A 12,888-nucleotide genomic window follows, 5' to 3' on the forward strand; every position below is an offset into this window, starting at 1 on the left:
TAAACGACGTGTCACATGCTGCCTGAAAGGTATGTTGACTAGATGTTTGAAAGATTTTGCACGAGTGTCATTCTTGCCAAGTTTACGCTCAAATAAACGAAATTAATTGCTTGTGAGCGGAAGGTTTATAAAACCAAGAAGTTTGATGGACAATTAAATCGAGCATCAAGTGTAAACGTGCTTCAAGTATAAGGATGTAATAAATACGTTTCGACTTTTAGGTTTCTTTATGTTTGCCTATACTAAGTTCTTGCTCAAGTCGTCTAGGTCCGGCAATCATGTTAAATATGGTGCTCACAGGCTGGTCTGCTTAATTGTGAACATGAACTGCGTGAAATAACGCGTTCGCGGATATCGTACTCTTTCATGATACTCCTCGAGAATAGGCGTGCATTCTCACTCTTAGAAAAAGAGGTGAGGCCACCACTGCAACATTTGTGTCAGATGGTCAAAATTAAATTTCAGTTTTTTTTTTAAGTTTGGAGCTGAGGTGTGCGTCAAATCTACCTAAGCCTGCACATATGTTCTGGCGCCATGATGACACAAAGTGAAAAGGCAACCAAACACTTGAATAACTAAAATGAAACATTCATCTTTTTAGTATTGCAGCAAGAGGGCATGTTTCTATTAAAAACTAAGGTGCAGTTTTACATGTGCAAAAACTTACTTATTGGAGTTCTTTTATTATGCCCGTGTTCCGAGATATCCGTGAGCAAATTTTCTTTTCTGTATGCTTTACTCTTGTAAGAATGCTACGATCGCGCTAACTTGACACCATAGTTTATGTTCGAACTTTTAATAATATTTTAATTTTAGGAAATGAGTAAATGTTAGTTTTGATCACCCTGTGTGTCCTACTTGCCCCGAGTGTTATTTACAGCATGATAACGGCATACTATCCACGACACACTAGGATCAAAGAACCTGTTTGGGCCATTTTTATTGCAGTAATATTAGCGTTAGATATCTTGCATAGCCATACCCATGTATTTCATGCCGAAAATTCTATCTGCAGATTTCAGTGCTCATCCGTGTTTTTCAGTTTGTTCAATAGCTTAATTATTTTTTTTTATTTTTACATATATCAACCTCAATGAGACTATTGCAGGAATGGGATGAACAGCAAACATACAACATTTATAAACAAGCTCGCGTGAATGGTTTCAGTTTTAGTGAACGGATGTTGCCCGGTAATGAAATCCGGATTTCAATAGTAGGCTGATAAAGCTGTGTTTAAAGGAAGCAGTGTGGGCATAAAAGGTTGACATATTTATAGCGTGATGACTCACGCATGAGGTTTCGGAAAAAGTCAAGTAGCTATCTACAGAGCAGAGACGAGGAGGATTGATTAATGTATTAAGGACTTTTAGGCATTCAAGTTTGCGACACTCTGCAAGAGGAGCAAGACCAAATAGGGGAACAGTTAGACAGCAAAAATTCTTTGTCACATCTCCTACAAGCAAAACGCACTGCCTTTTTTGCACTGATTCCAGTTTTTTGACGTCACAATGTTTGTATGGGTTCCATACAACGCAGCCATAATCGCGGATGGGGCAAATGGGGTTTTTATATGTAAGAAGTATAGTTTCTTGAGGAGCAAGACGGCAGCTTACGATGTAAATAACACAATCTTTTAAGGGCCTTGTTACAGCGGACATGAATCTGTTTCGACCATGAGAAATCGCGCGTTAGCATAATACCTAAATATTTGAATTTCGAAGACCCTATTTAAAGTAATATTGTTAAAGGCATAAGCAAAGAAAGAAGGGGTTTAGCGTTGTGTAGAAGATATGGAGACAGTTTTGGAAAGGTTGATATTCATTTCCCACGCTTTGGACCTGCTGCAGAAGCCAACAAATTAATTCTTAAGGACAACATGATGAAATTTTGTATATCGAACGCAATCACAAGTAAAACGGGGTATTTTAACCGAGGTTTCTAGGGGCAGATGTTTAGTATAGAGCAGGAATAACTGACGACCATGTACTGAACCTTGGAGAACACCTGATGAAACAGGCCTCAAGGGTGAGTTAGTAGAGTTGAAACCTACATATTGCGAACGCCGGGAAAGAAATTGCAATATCCAGCCAACCAAACATGCATTTTTAGTATAGCGAACAGCTTGCGCGTAAGCTTGAGACCGATGAGACCGATGATGAGACCGGCAGACGCGCTGTAGGCTGCGGCTGTCTTTGATTAAATGTCATGATTCGGGCAGAGAATTCTAAGAGAATATTTTTATTGCCCGCTAGCATTCATAAACGTTCTTTTTGTTCCTACGTGAGTTTTCCATTATACGCATATATTCGAAGCAATTACACTTTCGAGAATTGAAATAGTTCCATACCATTGTTATTCGCAGATCAGCTTGCGGAATGGGAAACGTTCACAAGGGCACTGCTGGCTGTTCACGTTTGTATTCAGCGCTTGACCCTGAGCATCTCGGCAGTGTCCAGTTCACCCAGACACTTCTACCGGAACTTCAGTTTGCGAGACGGAACCGCACTGATTGACGTTGAAGTCTCTGCATTTCGTGACCCGTGGATAGACTTTGTGTTACCGTATTTGCGTAACCTATGTCGACTAAGAATGGTTGAATACGCTGATATAAGCTTTCAAGACGTCGCTCTCCTAAATCGTGACGTCCGAGGAGAGGAGATGTTCCGTGAATTTCTTCAGATGGATGCTCGTCTCGAATTGGACATTAACAACAGGTAGGTTTTTGTTTATTCATTTGTGTTCAAAAAAGTATGACCCCAATTATCCATGCTTTCGACAAGATTTCGCATGCCGAATTTAAGGGAGAAACGTTTATTACGATTTGTTGGATGTTTCGCATACATTTGCCAAATCCGCCACTACACGACCTACGGTGAAATTATTGTGGCTTTTTTCTGTCACAGAGAGTAAGACACGCACGCTCAAATGCTGAGAGGGCAATCAAAAAAGTTGAGTTCAATGCCTTGTATGAAGAAAATAAGAAATATTTCTATACATAGGCACTAACAAATATTTCCCTAATTGGGAAAAACGAGCACAGAATCTATAGTTGGCACCAAGAATTGCAGTGGCACACTTTACTATGAAAGCATAACTCGTAGGTTTGCAGACTTCAGGAAGTCAACTAGCACTGCCGTCTTCATTGCGCAGGATCACTGTTACCACTGTCCAAATATTTATCTCTGATATGGGCCGTCTGTGCAGTATCGTTAACATGATACACATCGCTCGCTTCTCTGTACTATAACGTACCCAAAGAAGCAGAGGTGCTATAGTACCTTCACAGTTCCAAGTCTGCCACAGGTAGTGGTATCAGCCCCTGCTAATATGAAAGAATATGACTTGGTAAACGCCTTATCAATCTACGGTCGGTACAAGTTTCTTTACACAATAATAGCGCAGGTTGCAAGCTTATTTTAAGTCAGGAGCCGGGAACTGTATGCGACTGTTTTTGGAAATCATTGACTGAAGTCTGAAAACAATGAAGTCTAGCTGCTGCGCCAGCTCTTGCAAGTCGAATTGAAGCAGATATTCCACTACCATAGGGAAACTTGGCTGATAAGTTAGCGGAATGATTTTCAAAGTCACCATAGTGCACCGGCTGCCACTGATAAAATTATGTGATGTCCTTGAACGGCTGCTTGATGGTTTCATTGTAGTATTGCATTGCATGTGGCACTTGTTTCAGAACGCCTATATAGATTTGTATAAATTAAACTGCTGCCTCCAAATTCCAAGAAATAGTGCAGAGTTGAGGGGGTTTCTACAGAAAAACGTAGCAGTTTCGTTCGGAAGGCCAAGGTTCATTTACTTTAGCAAATTCCTAGAGGGCTATACACGGTATCTATAGTCGTTTTATCGGCTGTGTAAACTCCTAAACACTTGCTTACTGACTAACTTGCAAGTATGGTGTGACGCGCGCACAGGAAAACATAAACAGAGGTCACTAGGTAAGCGCCGGCTATCGCTGTCGAAAGGGTGGCGTGCGGTACAGTGGCAGCAGCAGTGAGCGCATCAACCTTCTTGCTGCCTCTCGCTACAGCATGAACAAAGCGGTAATACAGCACGCACAAAGCTACCAGCCTTCTGCGCAGTTAGCCTCTGTACTCATCAGATTGTTTTCAAAATCTGGCCCGCCTGTCCGCGCCCAGCTGCGCGATACGCACAGGCCACCGGAGCAGAACGCACCCCCTTCCTTAATTGCCTTGCTAGAGGTGGAAGCCACCACGCACAGATGAACCTCGCATTGTTTCACTTACAACTAAAGTGTATGGCCCGCAGCCAAGGTGTTATCCAACTTGGCCTTCATACTGTACATCACGGCGACAACGAAGGTGGAAGTGCGCTTAGAATGCCCATATAATGGCTATTTCAATAGTATGCCAACCGAAGCGTCGGACGCTGTGTTTCCGTAGCATTCGCCAGACAAGGATTCTTGATATCGATTTACACAAGCTTTTCTGGAATGTGAACTGCTCGTGTTGAGCACGTAGATTTGAGAGAACCGTTAGTAGGAACGCGGAGTGGGCCGTAGTGCCCCTAGTGTAGAAATTGTAGGGTAACTTCTCCTAGCACAGTTGACGCCAACACAGCTTTGCTCTTTGGAATGCATTATGTAACCGTGCCAACAACGACAACGGACGAAGAAAGAAACGCACAGGACAGGCGCGGATGTTCGCACCTGCCCTGTGTGTTTTCTTCTTCGTGCGTTGTCGCCTCTCCATGCTAAACAGTTTTGCTTTTTAATTCAGGAATAGTGAGGTGTACCTTGGGGAGGGGGGGTGGGTCCGGGAGGTTATGCATGGCTAGCGACGGTTCATACTAAGTGTCGCCAGGTTTTCCTATGTTCTTAGAAGTAATGGATAGCTTGGCTAGGTTCCCACTAGGTGATGGTAGGTTTCGCTACGTTTTGCGATGTGATGCATGGCATGGCTAGGCTCATACCAAGCGTTGCTAGCCTTTGCTAAGTCTTACAATGTTAGGCATGGGTTAATTATGCTCATATTAGGCGTCGCCGCCATTTGCTAAGCTTCGCAAAATTTTTGCGAGGTCATACATGGCCAGGCCGGCAAATCACACAAAACCCAGCCACTCCGCCCCTCCCCCCCCCCCCCCCTCCATATCCGCATACAAACTACCGGACGTGTATGTCAATTTATTATGTGCAGCGCATCAGTACCAGTCATCTTCGATCTTCTCCTCGTCGTCAACGTCCGACGGTCGTCGTTGTTGTCGTCATGGTCGAGGGCATCACGGTAGGCCTCGCCAAGCTCACCGTGGAGAGACTCACATCGAACCAGAGCAGGTCACATACGTCATAGCTGTGCCCAAGCTCTATGCTGAGTAATTCGCGCTGGAAGCGGCCGTTCGTACCTCCCGTGGATTTGCGAGCTTCGCATTTGAAATTCTCGCTTACACGCGGGCCCTCTACCTATGCCCGGCAGCGCCCAACATTCAGTGGCCAGCTTTTGTAGTTTCTTGCCGGAAAATCGGGATCATCGGTTTGGCGACTCTATGCCCAGAAATTTGCGCTGGCCGTATGCACCCCCCGTGTTTCGTCGGGCTTGACCGTGGAAGTTTTCGAGTAGTCGCAGACCAGCATCGCTTTCTCGACGACGTCGGCCGTTCAGGTGGTGACTCTCGCGTTCCCTGGACTAAAACTCACAATCCTTGACTCGGCGGCGCTTCATCTCAGCCACAGCTTCGACGGCGTGTTCCAGCTCAGGTTGGCGGCAAAGCATCGCTGTTCGCTTGGCAGTATGGTGCTCTTCCTTGTAAGCCGCTTCTTCTTCGGGCATACTGAGTTTCTTCAGTCTTCAGCAGCTAGAGGAGGCGAGATGTGTGCAGCCGCTCCGGCTGTTCCGAGCCTTCAGTCGCCTGTGACGTAACAACTCCGCCGTACGCGCATGGGGCGCGAGGAGGTTACGTATCTTGGTGCTATCGCAGGTGGTTGCTAGGCGACGCGAGGCAGCGCAGTGTCGAGCTGAGCTGACTTTCTTAATAACGCTCCACGGCAGAATGAAAGCTTAAGCAGCTGCGCAGGTAAAATGTTCTTCCATTTCAGATACGACGAAGAACTTTCAAACATATATGTGCATATTAAATTTTAAGTGTGACCACCAATCCCTACAGTTTTGAATGCGTACCGTGTGTCCTCATGAGTCACGTTATCGTGTGCTCCCAGAGGTCTAGAAATAGCACCGCGGTTAGACGTTTAAGGAGCATCTGGCGTTGCAACTACGTCACGAGATGCATCACAATCTGTTTTGATCGATGACGTTGGAACACAAGCATAGCTCATACAGACCTTGTTGCTCTCAAGACGCCGTTGAAGGCGCTTCACTGCCCCTCCTCTTCATAACTTTCCCAACGTAGCTGGCAAGTGCTCCTGTTCGGTGAAAGATGGAACCCAATGGAGACTTCCCAGGAGCTAAATGTAGAACAAGCTGGCTTTACTTCTACTTTGAGGGACTGACCCTTCCTGCCATGTTTTCTTTTAAAAGTTGAGAATGCTATGTCGAGAATTCGGGTCCAGGTTGCCAAGTCTAAAATATGTGAATCCATCAAGTTCTAGACATGACGAGCGTTCGTACGTAGCTAGTGAAACCTCCAAGTCCCTCATACACAGCAGAATATTTATTTGTACATGTCGCGAATAAAGTGTAGTGGCTGGAGAAAGTGTTGCACGGCAGAATTCTGTGCCTTGTAGCCTTGCCCAGAAATCTTCACCAGCGTCGAATCAGTGACATCGCTGATGAATCGCAGGGGCCCTGTAAGGACCGCACTTCACTACTGAGGAGGCGTCCGATATCTTCTAAACTGATCGAGACTTGCGAAAGCCACTTACGTGGATCTGGAAATTGCCATAATAATTTCCGGTGACGGGCCTGGAATATGTCAAGTCGCTCAATGATGTTCTGAGTGCATTTATCCTCCCTACCATCAACGCTTGATTTGGTACACCGGTATTGGCAATCTTCTATTCATCGGCGCGCTCGAAGTCACTGTAATTGTTCATCGTACTCAGCATGTTAAGGTAATCACTATAATTTCCTCGACAATTCTTGAATAGTCCATCTGATCTTATTATCCACGTTCCAAGCTAGATGATTTTTACACGTTTCTTCCATACGTATTCTAAATGCAGGTCAGGCGATTCAGCGAAGAGGTTTGCGAAGTACACTTCGCCACACCTTTGATCTTCGGATAAGTAGTTATGTAGTCATGGTCATCGCCATGCGTCCAGAAAGCTTAATGTGGGTTGTAGGATACACAGATACTTTGGTATCAGTAACGTGTTTCCAGGAATGAGTTATATTAATTGCAGTTTTTTTCATGGGAAGGTATTTATGGTGTCTCTATTATTGTACCACATTTTCATTATCGCTTCAGATTTCAGCGTCCATTTTCTTGAGAATATTTTAACGATTACACTTGACATTCGCCAATGATTCGCTCTTTTACTGACTGCAGATGGAAAGCGAGAGCGAGCAGCATGCAGGAAAAATATATATTGCTTACATGTTATGCCGACTCTCTTCCAAAGAAATTGCCTGAAAACATACGCATTGAGGACGTTGTGTTGAAAATGCGCATGTTTTATTTGTTGAACAATTTTTGAATTGTTTAACAATTTTGAACAATTGAACGTTTATTTTACCATTTTTTAACCAACGATGTGCAGAAGGAAATATGTTCACTGCCTACGAATAGCATGGGTAACTCGCAGCGATAGAATAAGGAACTTTTTTTCTTGGACTTGAGTACTTGAAAGGAAACAAAGCTCAATGTGACTGTTTTATAATGATGTGGCTGTTGTTGCAAACAATGTTCCATTTATATTGTTCACTGCTGAGTTGCTGGCAATCATTCTCCTAGTTGCATTTCAATCATAAAATCAGGTGAAGAGAAAAATTGCTTGTATTATCTCAATTTTAGAAACCTCGAACGAATATTGGATGCTACCAGGGACATGCCCTTTCTGCGCCAGCTCGTTATATACGTCAACAACGCTGGCACCGAACCATGGGAGCCTCGAGAAATCTCGCTGAACCTGACGCAACACTTTTGCACTGACGTTCGGAGGCTGAGGTACGAGGTCGACGCAACCTACGCCCACTTCCTGCGCTGCCAGTGCGCCAACAATCGCGGCGTATGCACAACGACCTGTGTTGAGACAGGCATAATACCGACACTCTGCGCCCGTCGCGAGCTGACAGGTTGCAAAGGTGACTTGGTGCCGTACGTAGTTAGTGTTACGCACCCTGCAATGCTTGGTACTTACGTTATGTATGTGCTTTGCATAGTTTGCAGGTCTGCCGAAGAATAGCGTCAGTAGATTTGAGAATCATAAGAGGGTTTAGATGAACTGAAAAGGATTTTGTAAGGTTAACGGCAATTTTGAACAAGCGCAAAGGAGACCGTTATCGCCGTTGTATGGAACTGACAGCTTGTTTGTTCCAAGAGAGCATTTTTTATACATTGACAAACTGGCGTTTATTTTGCGTTGAGGCATGCGAAAATGTAGGGAGTCTATCCACCTTTCGAAATACATTTTTGCTTGTGACAGGGCTAACATTTCTATCGAAATAAGTCATGCCGCTTGCGTGATGCAATGGTGAGCCTAACGCAATAGAGAGTAATCATTGGATGCCAGGTGAAAACACTTGTAAATGTATGTCTTCGGGTTATGTGTAATTGTATTTCAGGAGATGCGTTTATGCAGTGACGGCTTGTTTAAAGCGAAACTGCGTCAATGAATGTCAGAGTGCTTGGAAATGCTTCAAGAGCGGATATACAATCTATTAAATCTAAACACAGTAGCGTCTTTGCAGTAGTAATTGATGTCCTTTCATGAGAAGAGTATTGAACGCCTCATTATAGACAGTGAAAAAGTAGACATATTTTAATGCTCATATGGCTGCGATTTCCATTTCATTGAGGCTGCAATTGAATCGTATAGTGGAGAGACTACGCTGTAACGAAGGGTCGATGGTGTTGCCGTAGGACAGAGAAAATGGGCGATATACACGCCAGACAATTGACACCATGAAAAACCTAACTCGTAATGGTATTAGTGTAAAATATCTCCAGTATGCTAAATTGACGTCGCAATGCTGTTCCTCGGGACTGATGCTGGAACAAAGGAGCTAGAAATACATTTTTTAAGTCATTGAGCGCTTCATGGAGTTCGCATTTATGCATAGATTTGAATAGTCCTTTGAACAGTCCAGAACTGTTCAAATGGTAGTGTCTGTTCGTAACCGAGAAGGCAGGTGACGCAGAGCAAGAGCAGCTGGTTGCCAGAGCGACTCGCACTCGTATCTAAGCATTGGCCCTCCGGGATGCCCACTGGTTGCATTGCAGGCATGATACAGACGATCTGGCTGGCCTTGTTCGTGTGCTCTTCTGCATTACAATACACACACATATATATGCATATATACATATATGTATATATACATATAAATATATACATATATATATACATATATATATATATATATATATATATATATATATATATATATATATATATATATGTATATATATATATATATATGTGTATATGTATATATATATATATATATGTATATATGTATATATATATATATATATATGTATATATATATATATATATATGTATATATATATATCCCCATTCATTTTTAAGCGTCCCCAATCTCACAAATTCAATGCATAGAGGACAATAAATACGAACCCGATTGCATTAGTGCAGATGGTGTCATTTGCTCCAAGTGCTGTTTTTAATTGCAAGGAGAGCTTTAGTCGCATTATATGTCATTTTTGTGCGCCTAGTCTTCATATTGGACTTCTTTACTACATTTATCTGTTTTTATTACATTGACGATTTACCCGCCGTGGTTGCTCAGTGACTATGGTGTTGGGCTACTGAGCACGGAGGTGGCGGGATCGAATCCCGGCCACAGCGGCCGCATTTCGATGGGGGCAAAATATGAAAACACCAATGTACTTCGATTTACGTGCACGTTAAAGATCCTCAGGTCACCGAAATTTCCGGAGCCATCCAATACGGCGCGCCTCATAATCAGAAAGTGGTTTTGGCACGTTAAACCCCACAATTCATTTTACATTGACGATTTCTGAATATAATTTCTGTGCCATTGCATTTGCCTTGCTATTTATATCGGCGCATTTCATTTCTCCTTGATTTCTTTTCATCTAGTAAAACAGTAATATGTAGGTGTCCTGCAGCTTTTTAAGACTTATGGGATGTTTTCTTTCTTGAAGTCCGTCTTGCTTCAGAGGAAGTGAATGTGGGCGCAAGACATCACTGGATTACCCTTTTTGTTCTGAATTCTATCAGAAAGTTAAAGTAACTCTGGCACAAGTAAAGCTGAGTGAGAAGCCAGTGTAATGAGTGCTGGTACATGCAGGTCAAGAGCGAACAACTCAAGAAATATATGTTAAGCGTACAAAGAAGCGCTCCTCATAGATGGGTGATTCTTGTCAAAGTATTTCACAGGAAATATATATATACTATGTGAATTATATGATGGCTGTGTGTTTGAAGAAGGGCGTGGGGTCTATTGTATATGTTTGCAGGGCCTTTTTTTCCCGCCGTTTCTCAAATAAACCATATCAATGTTGTTAGAGTGCACATTTTGAGCAATTTTATTTTTTAAAAATGTAATTATATTGTTATATCGTGTCTTGTACCTGAAAAACGTCTCTGTCGCGAATAAAGCTGACGATTCTGTTTGTATTGTATTTAAAATACCAAAAGTCTAGACATTTGACGAGGATGTCATTTCTCAAGGTACACATAAGCATGCGACTTCAAACGAGAGGTTGTGTCAACTTATCCTTGCTAATGTACACTGAATTCACAAAACCCCTTCTTTTTTGCTGTGGGCAATATTTGATTGATTGAGTGATTGATTCATTGATTCATTGATTCTTTATTGGCTTATCACATATAAATGTATTTGAAGGCGAAGGAAAAAGCCACTCAAGGATGGCTTGAAGGAGTCCTTCGCCCCCATACTGGCAAAGACAACAGCAGAGGCACAAACGTTTTGTTCACATGGTCGTTGACTTTAACAAAACTGTCATATTAAGCACAACATTGTCATAACCTTTGACAAAACCCTAAAACTAAACATATTAGTTACTGTTCTACGTAGAGCATCATGCGTCAACATACATAACTTCACCTCAGCATCGAAAGACAGCACATTTCATAACAACGTACGCTTAGTAATAGTGACATTGAAACATTATAATTAAATACCAATCGTAAACATCTCTAGAGGTCGATGTTAGGCTAGAAAGAATGCGTAAAAGTCAGATAATTTTCCTTCGCGAATATCAATTTGTTCTTTATTAAACTCATTTAATAGACGTGAAAGTTTGTTTTGGAGCATTTGCCGACCATAGCCAGTGTGACTATATGGAGCATTCCATATTTCTGTTGCTCTAGTGGCATATGATGCTTCCTTCAAATGGAGATTTACTAAACCCATGAAAAGAGAATTATGGCAGTCATAGTTAAGGCGATATTAACGCAACAATTTATACTCATATGTGTCTTGCACTCTAATTATTTCAAATTTTTTAAAGAGCTCCACAGTAGAATGCCGGAGTGGCACATTCTCAATTATTCTCAAAAGTCTTTTTTGCATTACTAATAGCCGCGAAAAATTCGATTGTGTTGTAGTCCCCCAGACCAAATGACAATTGTTTAAATAGAAAGCGAAGAGGGCGTTATAGATTAACAATCCTATTGACTTCGGAATTAAGTAGCGGTTTGTGTTCAGAATTCCCGTTATTGCACCTAACTTTTCTAATATCGTATTGATATGCTCATCCTACTGCAGTGATTCTGAAAAGTGCCCACCAAGTACTTTAATAGACCTAACTAGCTCTATCTCTGAACAGCGATAAACTAGGTTACGCACTGCTGAAACATTTCTGCCTACAGAATGAAACATCATGGCCTTTACTTTCTTTGTACCTAGAAAGCAAGACGTTCTTAATATTTGGTTTGCTTGCTGCACTTTCGCTTGGGAATACATCACTGATAAGGTTAGAATAGTTCTACCCACCGTGGTTGCTTACTGGCTGTTGTGTTGGATGCTAAGCACCACATCGTGGGTTGGAATGCCGGCCGTGGTGGCCGCATTTCCATGGGGGCGAAATGCGAAAAGATCCGTGTACTTAGATTTATGTGTCCATTAAAGAACCCCAGGCCGTCAAATGTTCCCCAGGCCTCCAGTGCAGCGTGCCTCATGATCAGATTGTAGTTTTGATAAGTAAAACTCCGAAGGCCTTAAACAACACAAGTACACTTGTCGAAGCGTTGGCTCCTGCTTTTACCTTGTTCTCGTTTTCCTCAGCAACTATTGAAACCAGCATTTTTGTGCTGCTCTAACATTTCCTTGCAGATGGCATTTATATTTGAAGTGCTTATGTGGGCTATGTGCGCAGCGTAATATACTGATGTAAACATCACAATATTAATCCTGTGAATTTCATAATGATTTTGTAAATATGTTCTGCAATACCTTGCAAACACCTGTACTTTATGTTTTCACAAATAAAAGCGTTGCCTCAGAAAACTTTTTTCAGCAATATTTATTCATTGAGACCTTCAGTCTCAGCTAAATGCCTCACAATCTCGGCTAATTCTCTAAATATGGAGATTTCTCAACGAACAAGAATTGACAAATACAGTTCTCACTACTACATCTCTGCTGATAATTATGCTTAGTGCCCACTGCAAGCACTCACTCCAATAAGCAGAAAATTATAGAGAAGGAAGTCTCTCATGAATCTTTGGCTCAGTCGTGCTCCACAGAGGTCTCACCCCCCCCCCTCCCTATGGCCGCTCTTTCTGTTATAGAG

General features: G+C 42.4%; 1 protein-coding gene across 1 annotated transcript in view; it reads left to right on the top strand.

Moving 5' to 3' along the window:
• LOC135904187 (uncharacterized) overlaps nt 1-12,888 on the top strand; it is a 99,051-nt gene that overhangs the window by 14,704 nt on the left and 71,459 nt on the right. The gene's annotated exons all lie outside the window — the stretch shown is intronic.

The sequence above is a fragment of the Dermacentor albipictus genome, chromosome 10 (genome assembly GCF_038994185.2).
Source record: "Dermacentor albipictus isolate Rhodes 1998 colony chromosome 10, USDA_Dalb.pri_finalv2, whole genome shotgun sequence".
Taxonomy (NCBI): Eukaryota; Metazoa; Arthropoda; class Arachnida; order Ixodida; family Ixodidae; genus Dermacentor; species Dermacentor albipictus.